Raw genomic sequence first — 16,556 nt, 5'->3', positions numbered from 1 at the left:
GATCATTTATGTAATTCTATAATCAATTAAACATTTAGTCATTTTTTTTCCAACTTGTATTGTCAATATCAGATTCAGGTTGTTTGGTTTATGTAGTGGTTACACTGTAGATGCCTTAAATGGACAAATGGTTGTGATTAACCACAATAGTTTAAGCATCACTGTAGCTTCTAAATAACACAAAACCAGTCATTTGTGTTTATGCACTAAATGGGGTTGTAACCTATAGAAGGAATGATTTGTGCCAAAGTTTTACATGTATACCTGCACCACAGCTTTAATTATAATGCAGAGGAATTATGGAGTTGGAATTACTTTCAGAACCTTTTTTCCCCAGTTGTATGAATTCAATGATAGCCAATACAAAGCCATACAAATTTAAAGAGCTCTAGCATTTAAAGTGGCAGATGGCACAACTGTAGCACACGCTTTATAAACCAAAAGTTATCTATTGGTGTGGTTCTAGTTACTTCACTTGATGTGAACAGGTCTTAATAGAAAAGACCAGTGATGCTAGAGAACACCACATTAAATCAACATGTACTGCTGATAGGGTTAATAACTGGATATCTACAATAAAACACTGCAGTTATTTTAGATAGGGTTAAAAAAAATAAATATATAATTGTTGTTTGTTTAATGGTTTTTATTTAACAGTACAGAGAAAAGCAGATAAATCAGATGACAGACAAACCAGAGAGAAATGTGAGATGGGGGGAAAAAATAAAAAATAAAAAGGGATATGCACCTCTAGATAAAAACTATATTATTCCATGTAAATAATATATCCATTAAATAATTAAGAACAGCATTCAAAATGTATCAAACAAGCAACAGAAGAGACCTCCCAGAGGAATGAATACAGTGAATGTTTTATTTCTCAATGTGCCACGACAGATTTAACGTCCTCCCCCCATGTTTGCGGTTAATGCTTTCAGGACAGCGGTTTGTCTCTTGGAGTTCGGCAAGCGAAGCGCAGTGCCTTACGTCACAGAGCCCACAAACCCTCAGTGCAGCCCTGAGTCTAGGGTTAAGACAGAGCCAACATGGACAAACACTAGCCCCAGTTTCCCCTCAGCCAGTGGCTCCAGCGGGGCCTCAGAGAGGGACTTTGAGCCAACATGGAGATCTCAGTGGATATCAAGGAATGCATATGGCAAAAATATTGAAGATTAAGGTGCCATATTATCATAAAGGGGAGGGCAGCCCGTGACTTACTTGCATCCCAAAAGCTATTCAACTCACTATTTTTTGCATTAGTCATTACCCTCTACTGAGCTCTCTCTGATTGAACAGTGCATTACACAAATGTACAAGGAAAAATACTGCTTTTACACTATACATTTTCTAAAATATATACAGAGTAAAATAAGTTATTGATATTTCCATGAGTTGCAGCCAGTTTGCACTTCACTTGTGCCTTTCGGTTTGTTAACGTGCATGTATGAGAGAGAACGGGTGTGCAAATATCAGTTCATGTCAAACGCACTCGCAAGCACACGCTCGCACTCGTCCTCACACACACGCACACACAAGAGTCTATGGTTTCCTACAGGCAGCTACTTATTTGGTTATAGATTAAGGGATTTTTAAGAGCGGCCCAGTGAAAGCTGAAAGTTCTCCCCGATGCAGGTCAATAAAGTTAAACAGATAAAACTCTTTATACTGAGGGTGCAGCCCCCCCAGCTTACATGTTAAATATCCTAACATTTACAACCTAAGACTGTTAAAAAATACATTTCTCAAAAAAATATTTGTTGCAGGCTTCTCTTTCAAGCATGCTTTTTGCGATCAGCGATGCGACAGTCTTGCTGATCCATCGTGATACTCTGATTCTCACAATAACACTCCAAATCCCATCTCTGCCCCAGTGCATAGTGGAGCAGAAGGATGCGGATCACTCTAAAAAGACACCGCCTAGAGGTCATAGGTCATTCCGCCAAAAAGCTTCAAATTTAGCATCATTATCGCCCAGTGTCCCTCCTAATGGTTCTTGACCAGTCCTGTTCTTCGTACTTTTTCTGACATCTGAAGAAGTTAAACTACTGGAGAAAGGGGGACGGGGGAAAACATGGTACGTGCGTAATAGTTTTGAGTATCTAACAGCCACACATTCTTTAGCCCTTTGAGGTGAAGTCTACGTGAAAATCTCCAAACTCGCCGGCCCAGAGGAAGAGAGTCGAGATCGTGAAGCTCTCACAGTCCAGTGCTGAGGACTGTGTTTTGCGTGTCGATTTGGGTCTGGATGTGGGCCGTGGGGGTCGGGGACAAGATGTGCGTCTGGTGGGTGTGTGGGTGCATCTGAGTCTGGCAGAGAGCTTCACGGATCTGAAGGTTGAGCTCCATGAGGCGTGTGCTGGCCTGAGAAAGATCCCTGCTGGGGCCCACCACAGCCAAACAGCCTGTCTGACCCAGAGTCTGGTGCCTGAAGTAAATGTGCAGCAGCGTCTGTACTGCATCATCCCTCTCACTGCCAAATATGTCATTAGGCCACAGGCACCTGAGGGAAGGAAGAGAAGTAAGAGATACAGAAGGTGGGTTTATAGAGGTAAACAGATACAGGAAGAGATCTACAGGAGTTCAACAAGATGCTTAATTCCATTATGGATGCTAACTATTTGTCTGTCTATCATGAAATTGGCCAATCAGAATATATTTAATGTTTAACATACAAACCATGAAGAATGAGATCTTGGACATTTCGTGTACATCTGGTTAGGATGAAAAACTATTAAAAAGAGTTTCAAAGAGTTTTGCTTAGTTCTAGTTATGAGAGAACATATAAATGTTTATATTATGATTAAAGTTGTCAAATGTCAATTCGATCTTCTGGTTCAACAACATACTTTGACTGGTGATGTATTTTGCTTCAACCATTCATTTAGCGGCTTAAACTATCCTGCCCTCTTTCCTCAGAATCCAGCCTGAAGGCTCACATTCAATTTGCCTCTTTCCATCAACAACTGATGGACTGAACCAAGTCGCAGACTCCACATATTTTTTGTGTTTTGATAATCCTTGCACTCGGATGTGGCATTACAATATTATCAGCTTCATTGCGACATTGAAGACCCATGACGTTTCAAACTGTCAACTCGGTTTTTTTCATGAAATATTGCAGCGTTTATTATAAATACTCTATCTTTGGCAATATTATGGAAAGACAAATGATCCAAGGTCCCCAACGCTATCCCTTTCGTGTCCTCGATAAGACGTTTAATTGGGCGAGCGTGTCAATGCCACCTCAACGCCTGTATCTATTACCGGAAGGTCTTTAACTTGAGCAACTGGTCTGTGCTGACAGTCCCTTGGCTATAAGGCTCTTCGAGTTAGGTGAGTGGATGTAGCCTTCTGCTGTGGCTGGACCTGGTCGCTCACTCAAACTCGCCCAGTCCGCTGTCCTGTCAGTCACCTACTGACATCGTCCTCCTTCGTACAGCTCTCTAAGATGGTCAGCTCCTCTGACATGTTAGCATCACCTGAGAAACACACAAGGGCAACAACATTCCATCTATATTCTCACACAACTCTAAAACCACTCATTGTTTGCCAAGTACACAAGCAATCAGGTTGCCAAAATCATTAACTGCGCACCATAGTCATGATCATATTAAGAATAAAACATGATATTGAAAATTGAAATCTGATATTCCAAAATGCAATGCCTATTAACTCAAAACGGAAATTCTCGTCTCACAGCTAAATATATGTGGACTGGTTAAATGTTTCTAAAATAACAAGCATATCGCTGAGCTCTGATGTGTGTATAGGTTTGCAGCTCGACAAGAGTGTACGTGAGTTTAGTATTGTATGAGCACTGGCCTGAATGGCTTTGCTTGGTCTTTGTTAAGGCATATCAGGTTCTCTCCTCAGTGAGGGCAGAAGGAAGGAAACCTTCACTAAGATCAGTATGTTGCATCAGGACATTTGTGGTGTCTCTAACTGGCACACCTTAGGCACAAACTACCACCAATACAGAGAGAAAACAAACTGTCTCATGTCCAATACGCCCCAAATGCAGTCTTCTAATCATGCACTTTTGTTTGTGGCACCTTAAAAAAGCGCCAAACATTAAACAAATACGGATTGTATTTCTTGTTTAATATGACATAAATCTATGCATATGCTTAATTTACAGGCCATTTTCACACCAAAGTCTTGGGCCAAATGAAAACTGAATCTTTCACTCTTCTAATCCATAACATTTATATCTTGAACAACGCATGTTAAAGTGAGCCTGACAATCTGTTGTGACAACGACCTAACTAAACAACAGTGTGCGAAACCGTCTTTTCTGAAGACACGTGAGGGCTTTAATAATATACGATGGAAGAGATTTAATTGAGGCTTTTATTCACATAAACATCCCTTGATAATATAATACCCATTTCACATCCAGCACAATCATATAACTTAACTGGCAGGATTGCTCAAATGTACTGTGGTTTGCCACTACACAACCAATGAGTTTTGTTCTTACACAACAAGGGCAAGTATCCTTCCATTTACCATATTTGATGTTGTGTCTATGTATGGTGTGATGAACTCTATGTTTCATATCGAAAATATCTGTCATTCTGTGTTTTGAAGACGTGAACAGAAGTTGTAACGGGTCTGTGGGTAACAACCTTTAGTTTGGAGGTAAATGATAATATTTCATTTATGGGGAATCACTCAACGGGCCTTTACAAATGGGTCCTGTAGTGACAGCGCAACAAAGCAACCAAACACACAAGCAGAAACAAACCTCTGGCCTCTCTCTGATGTGTCCACTCTTCTGATGATTTGCAGTAGGCCTGAAAGAGGGGCAGCAGGAGCTGGAAATTGCAGCTTATACAGTCCGATTTGCGACCCCAACTCCAGCTCTACAGAAAACAGACCAGACAATGACACCATCAACCTTAACACTCTTTGAGTTGTAATCGAAGATCCGCACAGTCCAGAACAAAAAGCCAACAGGCAAGTCAAGATCGTAATAAACTGATGTCAAATCATGAGTGAAACACATGGAAAGGAAAAGACAGATGGATGAACATCCTGGCTTTGCGAGTGAGAGAAGGGAATCCAGTGTTTAAGAAATATCCTCGGTTTGCATCATTTGTGTAAACACGTTGGGATCAATGTATGTTTTCCCTTATCAGAACTAAACCCTGAAAGCAGTAATGTTTTCACGAAAATGTCCCGATCTGAATTGTCATATCCCAAAATATGTCCAGGAGGTGAGGCAAAGGGTACAAGATGGATGAAGGTGCGTGTGGAGCATGCACAAATGAAAAGTACAAAAAATCAGAATCAAAGCTACTTGTCTCTCTTCACGTCGCATCCTCCGCTCGAATGTCCAATCACACAATGTATGCATAATGGTGTCAAACTTTCTAAAAGCATTAAAAACACTAGTAACCCATTAGAAAATTAGCATTTAGGCAAGCAAGGTGCCAAAACTGTAAGTATGGGGGCAGATCCCCAATTAAATAATCATCATGATGAAGCTGTAGTGGGATGATTTATGAATAATTCATGAATTAGACACTTTTGTAGGCAGTGTTAAGAGATCAGCATATGTAGGCGTAGTTCTGAATTCTGATTGGTTGAGAACGACTGTGCAGATGTATCAAGGTGAAGTATAGATGAATGTTCAGTAGGCATGTCTAAATAGAAAGGATTGGTGACAGGCTCTTAAATATGATAAACCACTTACTGCTAGCATTTCCATTTGCTCTAGCAAAAAAAGGACAGCAGGTCACAAAAAAGGGTAACACAGGAAATGAGAGAAAGGACCAAAAATTAGTGTGCTGATAACACCTTAAGACCAAACACAGGAGAACACATAGATAGAAATATTGCAGTCTGTTGATAATTAACAATGACAGAAAAAAATGCAGTCAACATGGCAATGCTTTCTAGGGGAGAAATGATCTTATATTGTTTTTCCCCATTATTATGTACACTCAAAACATTTGTCTACACTGTTCTAAATATATGCCAATAGATTAAAAAAGTGGAAATAAAAGAGAGCGAGACAGATGCAAGTTTCAGGTAAGACAGAGAAATATCCAACTGTGGCATCACAAAATTGCAAAAACACTTAACATCACAGAAAATAAAGATGCTGTTTCGCTGGGACAGCAGAGACTAAGACTTGAATAGAAGAGTTAGACACAGAGAGCATTAAAGGTAAACCTTTCTACCATAAGAAGACAAAACTCCTTTTCATTTTTGGAGAAAATCTACTCAGCTTTGTGTGGATGAAAAGGATGTGCAAAACTCGAAATGAATAACAGACATTTGCATGTTCTGTGCAGACAATCTGTGGTGAGTTCAGGAGGCACCGATTCTGTGTGGGCCTGGTTTTATGGGTAATAGAAAGATCAGCTGCCCTCCGAATCAAACTCTGCTTCCATTCTTAGAGATGTTCTTACATTCGGTTTTTATTTCATCAGATGAATAGAAAGTGTTTAGTAGCACAAACGTTCACGAGCATGCAGTGAGGTGAGTGTGGGAAGCATTTATTTTTTTTTTATACCTGAGCTTGAGAGTTGGGTCGGCTGGTCTTTATCACACGAAGGTTCTTTCTGTCAGTTATTCCAACCACTGCAAAGGAGAAACAGAAAGGAGATACCCTATTAACCAAAAGGCATAAGAAGTGAAGTGAAATTTCTGATGTTGGTGTGAACGTGAGCAAAAGACAGATGACCGTTCCTGAGACATGCGTTAAACAGAAATAGAGGGAGAGACTAATAGTGCAAATATACGAGTGGGTGTGAGGTAAAGTTAATAATAAGTCTGCTACTTAGCAAATTAAGAGGGTCTGTTTAAAGCAGCGTCAGAGGGGTCGGGCACATAATGCTCTAGAGGCAGTGCCACTGTGTCTCATCCAATTACTGTCCTCTAGTCTCCACGAATCCCATTGTCCCCCTCTACTCCCCCTTCCTGAGCCTGTCCGCCCAGCTAAATGATTTAGGGCCTCCGTGAGCTATTGCGTAGTGACCGTGTCAATAGAGAGAAATTGGCTGCTGTAGATTCTAGATGGGTGGCTAACGGAAACTAACGCTGGCTAAATCAACATCCTTATATGGATTTACCAGCTAACTCAATAACTGCAAAGAGAGACGTTTTTATGATCCTGCACTGTCAGCTTGACTCTCCCTCTGCTGCACCTCTCTCTCGCGCTTGCATCAGATGCATTCCTCAACATCACCCCTTAAAGAGTGGGTGTAAAGACTAAACTTTTAACTAACAAACTACACAGGAATTGGATCTAGCCTGAAAAATCAGGTTACTGCTTCTGCCTGTAATAAGTGAAACCAAAGACATTTCTTTCATTATTGGGCATCAGATTTAATAGAAAAGATTTACAGTGAGTAACCGTAACTTTTGCATTCTGTTCCTTACTCAAAGACATCATATGGCTGTTTTGAACTACTTGGAAAAAATACAAAATAAACACACACAACCACAATATTATACACGTGATACATAACTTGAAGTTAGCATCTTCACCCCCGGTTTTGCTGCTCGTTCCACTCTCCTTGCTCCGCCCCCGTTGTATAAGGCCCCCGCCAGGTCCATGCTCTTGTAACTCCAACACACTGAACTTCAGAGTCTTCCACCCCAGAGCCCACACGGAGACCAGCTAAAAACACACACAGTTTACTAAATATACCAACATTGTTTCCTAGTATTGCACACTATCAACACATATAGATAAAAAAGTGGGCTGGGAAGTGTAACTACATATCAAACTATCAATAAGCTCATTTTCAGATGTGAGGTGCAAAGTAAGTGTACACTCAACACGTTTCATCCGCATCCAGTAGGACTGTACGGACACGGGGCAAAGGAGGTCATGACCTCTAGAGAGCTGAGGAACTCGGTTTCCCATTCGTTTGACAGCCCTCAACCGAGGAATCGTTACTGAGGATACACAAATGGGTAATCAAGTCAATGTTTCCTCTGAATGTTGGCTAAAGAGACAGGAGAGAATCAACTCAGTAACTGCAGAAAAACACCAAGCTATACATCAGTCAAATACCAAGCTATGTGTAAATATCAACTTACACAAATTTGATTATGAAATAAAAAATAGTGTGTTTAGGATAGCATAAAAAAATGCTATCAATTAAATTAGTTGTATGTCTAGAAAGTTGAAGTCCCGTAACAATGTCATTCATTCCAAAAATGCTTAAAATGGGGGATTTGAGATGTTGGAAAAGACAGTTTGTTGACTGATGGTTCAAGAAAAAAACATGCTAGTACTTTCTTGTTGATGCATGTCCAACACACTGCTAAGGAAATTATAAGTAGACAAATAAACTAATGACCGTTTAAAAGTTTAAGAGTCCATAACAGACCAAAATTGGCCATAGTTTAAGAACCCATTTTTTATAAATGTAAGTAGAAGCCTCTTTTCAAAAATGTTCGTGGTGGTAAGATTTGTATTAGATTGTTTTTGAAAAGTTGAAGTCTCTTATTAAAAAATTAAAAGCTTTTCTACTACAAATCTAATTTAAAATGTAATTTATTCTTGTGATGGACGAGCCTGAATTTTCAGCAGGTTCATTACTCCCAGTCTTTAGAAATCAGTTCTCATCGAAGTTGCTATGCTAATAAGCCATTTGTCTGCTTAAGCGAAATATTTTTTTTTTTATATTATCAACTGATGTAAAAACAGCTTGTGCATGCTTAATTATTTTTGTGGAAACCCTTGATTAAAAATAGATTTCCACGATTCTTTGATAAGGAAACGCATTTATCAGAAATCTTTTGTAAGGCCTTATAAATGTTACTTCATTGATCAATTTAAGTAATACTTGCCGGATAAAGTAATAACAACAAAACCTTACTAACAACCAGATTTTTGAACTGTAAAGGTGCATACGGCCTGCAAAAAAACTGTATATTCATATTCATGTAACATGCAGGTTCCACACTCACAAACAATCGTCGTTTTTTACCTGGAAGAGTTTTGAGACGCACATGGAAGGTGTAACAGCACCAAGACCCATCTGAGTCTGACAACATCTGGTTGACATTGGCAACGCCAGCGCTTTTTTATTCCTCTTCCCCCCCTTCTGTCCGTCGCATAGGCTACGGGCTGTAATAGCTGCCAAAATAGACCGAAAGAAAGGGCGGCGGAGGTGGTGATGCCTGGAGTTCAGAGAGAAGCCGTCTGCATGTCACCCTCATCTTGACTGTGACCAGAGAAGGAAAAGAGCTAGACTCAAACACACAGAGAGACAGGAGTACACAAAGCAGTACATCATTCAGGGAGGAAAAAACGGTAAACCGAGACATGCTGTTCTTTCTATCAAGATCTCCCTCCTCCTCCCCCCTCGTCTCTCTCTCTCTGCAGATGTCCTGTGCTGCAGTGTTGTTACAGTCCAAATCTTCTGCAGATGCACAGAAACAGCAACATAAGCACACAGAGACAAACACACACTTACAGGCCTGTAGGGGCCGAAGAGCTTGATGAAGCAGACCGAATAGAAGAATCTGAGACCAGTGCTGCTGAAAGGCGTGGAAGACATTTCCTTCATCTTCACTAAAAGCTTTTATTGCTCTCTTCACTGTCCTTTGTGCTCTTTTTTCGCCGTTCCCTCTCCGAGCTTTTTTCACCTCACGTGTTTAGCCTAAAATTCCCCCGCTGCGTTTGTGACGTTTCTCTGTTTTTTCCCTCTCTCACGCTCCCCTCCCTCCCCCACTCGCTGCTGCTGCTGCGCCGCACAAGAGCGGTTCTCACACTCAGGCTCTCTTTCTGCTAAATGGATCTCAGGCATAGAAAGTTGCCAGGAAGAGCACAGAAAGGCCCTCATTGTGCAAAAAAATCGAATTAGAGCCCTTTGTTGAATCGCTGCCTATAATTTTTATTAATCGATCATGATAGAGCCGGACACATCAGGGCTTAGAGGATGATATATAGCACTGCAGAGGAAGTGTGTGTATAAGAATGAACTTAGTGAGTTTGCTGGGGGAACTTTGTGATGTGCTCTCGTATAGATGGCTGACCTTCAAGAGCAATGATGTTGCCAAGTATGAGATCACCATTCAACCCGCATTAATAAAAAACTCATCCTTATTATTCACGGCAGAAGATAAAGCAAATGTTGAATGGTATTAAATGGTACACAGACAGAGCAAAAAAAGTCTAAAGATCCAAAGTGAACGGCATATATGTACATGTCTGTAAATGGGGTCCAAAATGTTTTGTGATGTGATCACACTCGAATCACATTTGGAGGAAGTCAGAAATGCATATGACCACAACGTATTTGCAGTGGTGAATGCTAATCTGCAATTATCAGTCAAAGACAATAATGTGTACATAATAAAATTTGGAAAAGCCCTATATTATTTACATATTAAATAAAGATAACTTCACACAGGTTTGCCTCACAACCATGTACTATGTTATGACATCAAAAGTAAAATAAATCTGCAGTCCACTTGAAAAATCATGGTTAGTGAAGCATGTGATATTAAACTTTGGAAGTATATTTGAAACAACAATACATATTTTGGGTATTTACACTACCTTTCAAAAGTTTTAGGTCAGGAAGTTAAAAAAAAAAAAAAAAAAAAAAAAAAAAAACTTTTTCCCACTATTTTAATTATACTACACACTTAAACCAAAACATGGTGAGCGGCCTAACTAGAGAGCATCTTATGTGACCTCCTGACCAAAGTTGTTACACATAATAGGGAATAAAAAGGCATCTGGGCAACCTTTAACTGACTGTATATTTCATAACTGATAATTTCATATGTTGTGCTTCATGTGAGAGGAGCTAGTTGTGTAACCTGGCATTCAAGTAATACACTTTGCACTTTGGTTAGGATGCTGCCTTGAAGGTAGCTGTCTATGTTGTTAGTCGACAATAAGGTAGGGTTTAGGAACAGAGCCATGACTGACTCAACTTTCAACCCCTTGAATGATTACTACAGAAATCACAGACCAACCTGGACATGCCGTCTAAAAAAATCTGCCTCTTCTTCCTCACATATATCATCTAGCTCTTTCAGAGCCAGGTTCACGTCCTCCTCACATACTGAATCAGGGGCCGAGTCCACCAGAGCCAGGGGCAGAACTGTCTCCCCTCCTCGCACATGAAGTCCAAGGTGGAGTCCCTATGACAGGGGGAGGCAGCACCGGCTCGTCATCAAAAAGGGATCCCAGGCGGGCTGTCCACAGCTGGTGGCGGAGGGGGTTGCTGGGTCCAGGTCGTAGGTGGGGTCCTGGGAGGTCAGGTAAGTCACAAAGCTCAGGGTGGTCTGAGGGTAAAAAGAGGGGCACTTCCAAACCCTGTATCCTCACTGACACCCTGCTGCTTTAATTCAATTCATCTGTTGCAGTTACACTCGCATCCTGCAGTTGCAAAAATGACAGTAAAGGGCAGTCAGGACTGGGGCAAAGAGGGCAACATGTATTTTGGGGGACAATAAATACCATTATACTTTATACTCTAATAATACACAACAAATCTTTGAATCTTTTTGAGTGCAGTAAGCACAAAACTCCAGATCTGTTGCTGTAGAAACTGTATTTATTTTCACTGAAATAAAAAGGACTATTTCTTTTGGACCACATTCAGGCTAAAGTGGTGAACATTACACTTAGAGTGAAACATCACCAAGGGACCCTTAAGCACAGCCACTAACAACGGCCTTACTATACGCCATTCTGTGCTTCGATTATGAGAGGAAAAATCAATAATGCTACAGGGCTAATCTTTCACCACACTGACTTATAATGCAAATGAGACCAGCTGAGGGAACAAACCTGTGACATCAGAGGATCTAAAGTTAAATGGACCACTGTATTTCCATTCATAAATCACATAAAAGCACTGAGCTAAATAACAGCTAACTATAAAAATCAATCAAACTCATGGGGAAACCACTTTACCCCTGAGCCCTCATAACATATCTGACAATCAAGACTCAATGGATACTTGCATAAGCCAATATTCCCGTAATTCAATATATAGTGCTTATGACTTGTTTCTACTATCTTCTACTTCATGTAACCACAAAAAAAAAAAAAAAAAAAAAAAAAAAAACAGAGCATGAAAGTCTTTTCAGCAACAGTTGCTTAAAACTAGTGGTCAGCCAATGATTTTTTTTTTGATAGCTGATATCTAATATCTTAGAGTAAGGTGGCCAATTGCCATTATAAAGACAAGATATGTAAGTTATCCATCCATTTATTCTCGTTTGCATTTAATTTAAAAATAGTAAATAACATGTTGCAATTAAATTTATTTTACATAAAATGTACTATATGTACTATATTAATAATTATTTTGAAAATAAACCCCAGTAAACTAATTAAGATGGGAAACGGGAGATCCTGTGTTCCTGACACTGTTATAAAAAAAAAAAAAAAAAAAAAATATATATATATATATATATATATATATTAATATATATATATATAGAATAAAAAAAAATAGTCTGGCTTTCGACACTTATTAGACAAAAAAAAAATGATGCCGATTAAATGAAAAAAATGCCAAATATTAGCAATATTATCGACCACTATTATATAGTCGGCCACTACTTACAAATGAGTGGTTTAAAGCCGTTCAAACTTTTGGGATCACACACAACCATGCAAAAAGCTGGTTGACAATGTCACATGACCTCAGTGTCACAAAGTCTTTAAATCTCAAGACCTTTGAGATGTATAATGGATGTTATCATTTTGTTAAATTCCAGCACACAGCATAAATGATGGTAAAACATCTCTAGGAACAAACTGTTCCATCTCAGACTCATGTATTATTCAAACATAGTTTAAAGGAGACAAAAAAAAAAACAACATCTAACTGAACGAACTTGAGTTCTTTTTTTTCTTCTTCTCCTGCTTTTGTTCTATTTATGAGTCTAATGCATTAAGAGAAGAAGGGGTGGGTGGCGTGGAGCCATAGAGGTGGTATTTTTAGAGAAAGCTTTTAGGCGTTCTTGGCTGTGGTGGCCAAGCAGATGAGTAAGACTATCGATGGTTTTTATCTGGACTCATTACGCTAAGAGCTGGAGGAATGACAGGCGAGATGCCCTTGAGCTGATATTGAGGTATGACTTGACTGGACTCAACTGGTCTTGGCTGGACTGAGCAGGTACTGATCAAAAGTTCATTCATTAACATCAACATCAACAGGAGAGGTATTCTGCTATGAATTGTGACCAGAGGACATTCACACAGATTCATTGTGACTGGAAATCATATAAACGGGGATGGTTGTGTGTATGAAGGTTGACCTGGGGGAACATCCTAAAAATATTTTTTTTCTAGAATAGAACTGCATCATTTAAAATCAACCAAATAAAAAATAAAATATTCAGATAGCAGCAGTTAGTTAAGTTACAGTGTTTAGTAACAATGGCTGGCTAAAGCTTGTTAGCAGTCTTTTAATGTCCTCTCAGTCGGGCTGTGCCTTTTGTTTACTTGATTACTACTGCATTGCATGATCTTCGATTTAAAGGGATAGGTTCACGGTCCAAAAAATGAGTCGCTACTTATTCACCCTTATGCTGTTTCAAAATGCATGACACTGAAACACAAAATATACTTTGAAGAGTCTTCACACTGCACCTTTCCATTCAAATGAAAGCATAACGTGATCAAGGAGGAGACAACCAAAGAGCTCCATAAAAGTTGAACAAACCACTTATTTACTATATTCCAAGTCTTCTCATACACCAGCTGTTTTTGCAAGGAACACGTAATGTAGTCTTAACTCATTGAAAGCGTCCCCCTCCATGTAGCTCTCACATATTCAAACTTGATGTCCAAAACACAGAATGCCATTGGTTAAGATTACATTTCAGTCTGTTTATAATATTGATTCAGAAGACATGAAATATAATGCATTAATGATATGGACTCTTTTGATTATATATATATATATTTTTTTTTTTTTTGTAGTTGTGGAGCTTGACAGCACGTGGTGACAGCTTTCATTCTATGGAAAAAAAAGCACATGAACATTCGTTCAAAACATTGTCTTAATTGTGTTCCAAAATGAGGGTGACAAGTAAACAAGGGCCAATGTCTGGGTGAAATGATTGCTTTTAACAGGGTTGTAAAAGGACAACCGCAACATACATTGAGTTTCTGCTCAGGTTTTCCACATTGTGTGTTTAACCTCATCCCCTTGCTTCTGGAAGTTGTTACAGAGGTGCTATCCTGGGGGATGATTCGGCAAATAAATATGCGTGTCTAAACTGATCAATTGATTATCCTAACAGATAGAATTCTCAGTCAGTGTAAACCAGTCAGTGGATGCATGTAAACACAAATGGACAAAATTAAAAGAAACTGCACATGACTACTCATGTTTGGGGATTCAGCCTTCCAAACCTCGTAGAAGGGTGGTGTTTTCACTAAATACTCACATGAGATTGGCAGGTCCATGGATAGAAGTGAGTGGTCTTTCGTCAGAGCCTAAAGTGTGTTAACGTCTGTGGTTTTTCAACCCTTTCTGGGACCAAATTTGAGGTAGTTCTAGCACAGCATGCCTGAGGTGTATGTTTGTCTTTGATAAGCTCTTCCCGAATCAAACATCAAGCAGGCACAGAGCAAGCCACCAACCACTAGGAGTCAATCAGTATCTACTGTCAGATGATGTGCAAGCATCCCAATTTTAAAGCAACACCCAGTGCGAGGAAAAGAGAGCATGTGCCAGTATTTTGGCACACCGAAACAGATAGTGCCCAGTGTTCAAAATAAAACACTTTCCGGAAAACACTTTAGCAGCAAGGTCCCTGCATTAAAAGCTTGAAATTGTGACACTTTTGCATTGATACAGGGAATTTGATAGGTTAGAAAACAGCACTAGTTGGGACTCCATAAGTAACGCCAAAAAGCCAATGGTAAAAAAGCACCCGTGCACTCACAATTTATTCGAGACTCTGATTTGATCCCCCGTCAGGCAGCTGGCTGCTATTGGCCTGTCAGAGTGGGCGGGGTTCTCATGGTGTGGGGCTTTCTGGGCGCGGCCGCACGGTGGGGTAGGCATGGCCATCGTCAGTCCAGACAATAATGAGAGGGATTCTTGCCGGACTGCTGGAGGGAGTCCATATGACATTGGATATGGCGTCCATCAGTCGCTGAATCACTATTTAAGCTGCAATTGAAAAGGGGGGAAAAAAAACAAAAGTGAATCAATATTTTAGTAAAAAATGAAAGCACTAATTAAGCATGTAGAAGTCGCTGCTAAACTAGAGGTGTTATGCTGCAATGCACCTAATAGCTGTCAATGTAAAATATCCTTGAGTTCGCACTTCATAATATTTCTACTAATCATCTTGTATCATGACAACATGCGACATGAAATAATGACGTAAGCCTGGCAAGACCAATTCATACCATCTTTCAGACATATTCAACAGTGTAGAGGAAAGACAAAACAAAAAACAGGAAAGAGATGAACTCACACAGAACGTTTAAATTGATCAGTTTCTACGCTCTGCGTAGTAGCTCATGCCCCCATAGCAAAAGCGAAAGGGTGCAAAAAAATTATTAGAGGTTAGAGCACAAAAAAAAAGAAAAGAACAAATAAGTTCATAGGGCATAGTTTAACATTCATGCAGAAAAAACTATTTGAAGCTGTTAAAGTAAAAAGTAGGCTCACAAGTACTATACTGAAACTGGGCATTTTCTGATTTTTAAGGCAAAAAACATTTTAAAATGTGGGTTAAATTAAAGTCTGGTATAAAAAATACATTTTGCAGTCTGGATGAACCAAGTTGTTGAGGCAGTCTGCAGATTTGGGTCAGTCAGCACGGTTGACAGATTTCACAGAAAATCCACTGTTATGACATACAGATTTTTTGGTTACGTTTCTGTGTGAGTTTGTTGTGTTCGGAAAAACTTAAAAGTCTGTTAGTGTGTAATCTTTAGCCATAATACTTCAATTCAACCATTTACAATGTCGGAAAGTTTATAATGCCTAGTGTTTTAAAATGTGTTCAGATTTAAGAAGCTGTGTAGAGTATTCCAGCCTTAAGTGGAAAGTACTATCTTCTTGCTTTAAGCTAAAAAAGTATAATCAAATCATTCAAATAATTAATAAACACGCAAGAAGAGGTATAACTGTATTAATGATGGATGTTTCAATTTTGTGGAACTCTGCTGAGCAGTGTGTATGTGCAGATTCGGTTGTGTAGCCTCGAAATGAGATCATGCTGTCAAGGGTCTAAAAAAAACTATGTCAAAGTTAGTAGAAGAATGCAAAACAGCTATAATGTAGTTAAAGTACTTCTGGCTAATAAAAAGACTAGAAAAAATGGGTTCCCATCACCAATACTTACTCAAAACAAATAAAAAAAGGGGGGGGAAATCAAATGGAATTAAGAGTCAAAAGAGGGGTTTGGAGTACTACAAATGATCATTGGCTTGGTTGGGTGGCAGGGGAGAAGTACAGAGGACCCCTGTCTAAAGATACTGGAAGTGTGGGTTATGCAGAAAGCAAGCGTCTAAACCCCTTATACGTAAGCTGTGGCAGCGTCTAAGAAGCCAATTTGGCGCAACAGACCAGGCCATGCCGTGCCCCCTG

General features: G+C 39.5%; 1 pseudogene; it reads right to left on the bottom strand.

Annotated features, from left to right (window-relative positions):
* Nucleotides 1-860: 860 nt before the first annotated feature.
* LOC109083026 overlaps nucleotides 861-16,556 on the bottom strand; it is a 73,724-nt pseudogene continuing 58,028 nt past the window's right edge.

Source organism: Cyprinus carpio, unplaced genomic scaffold (assembly GCF_018340385.1).
Source record: "Cyprinus carpio isolate SPL01 unplaced genomic scaffold, ASM1834038v1 S000006753, whole genome shotgun sequence".
Lineage (NCBI taxonomy): Eukaryota > Metazoa > Chordata > Actinopteri > Cypriniformes > Cyprinidae > Cyprinus > Cyprinus carpio.
Note: the sequence above shows the minus strand (reverse complement) of the source record. Positions and strands in the feature narration are given on the sequence as shown.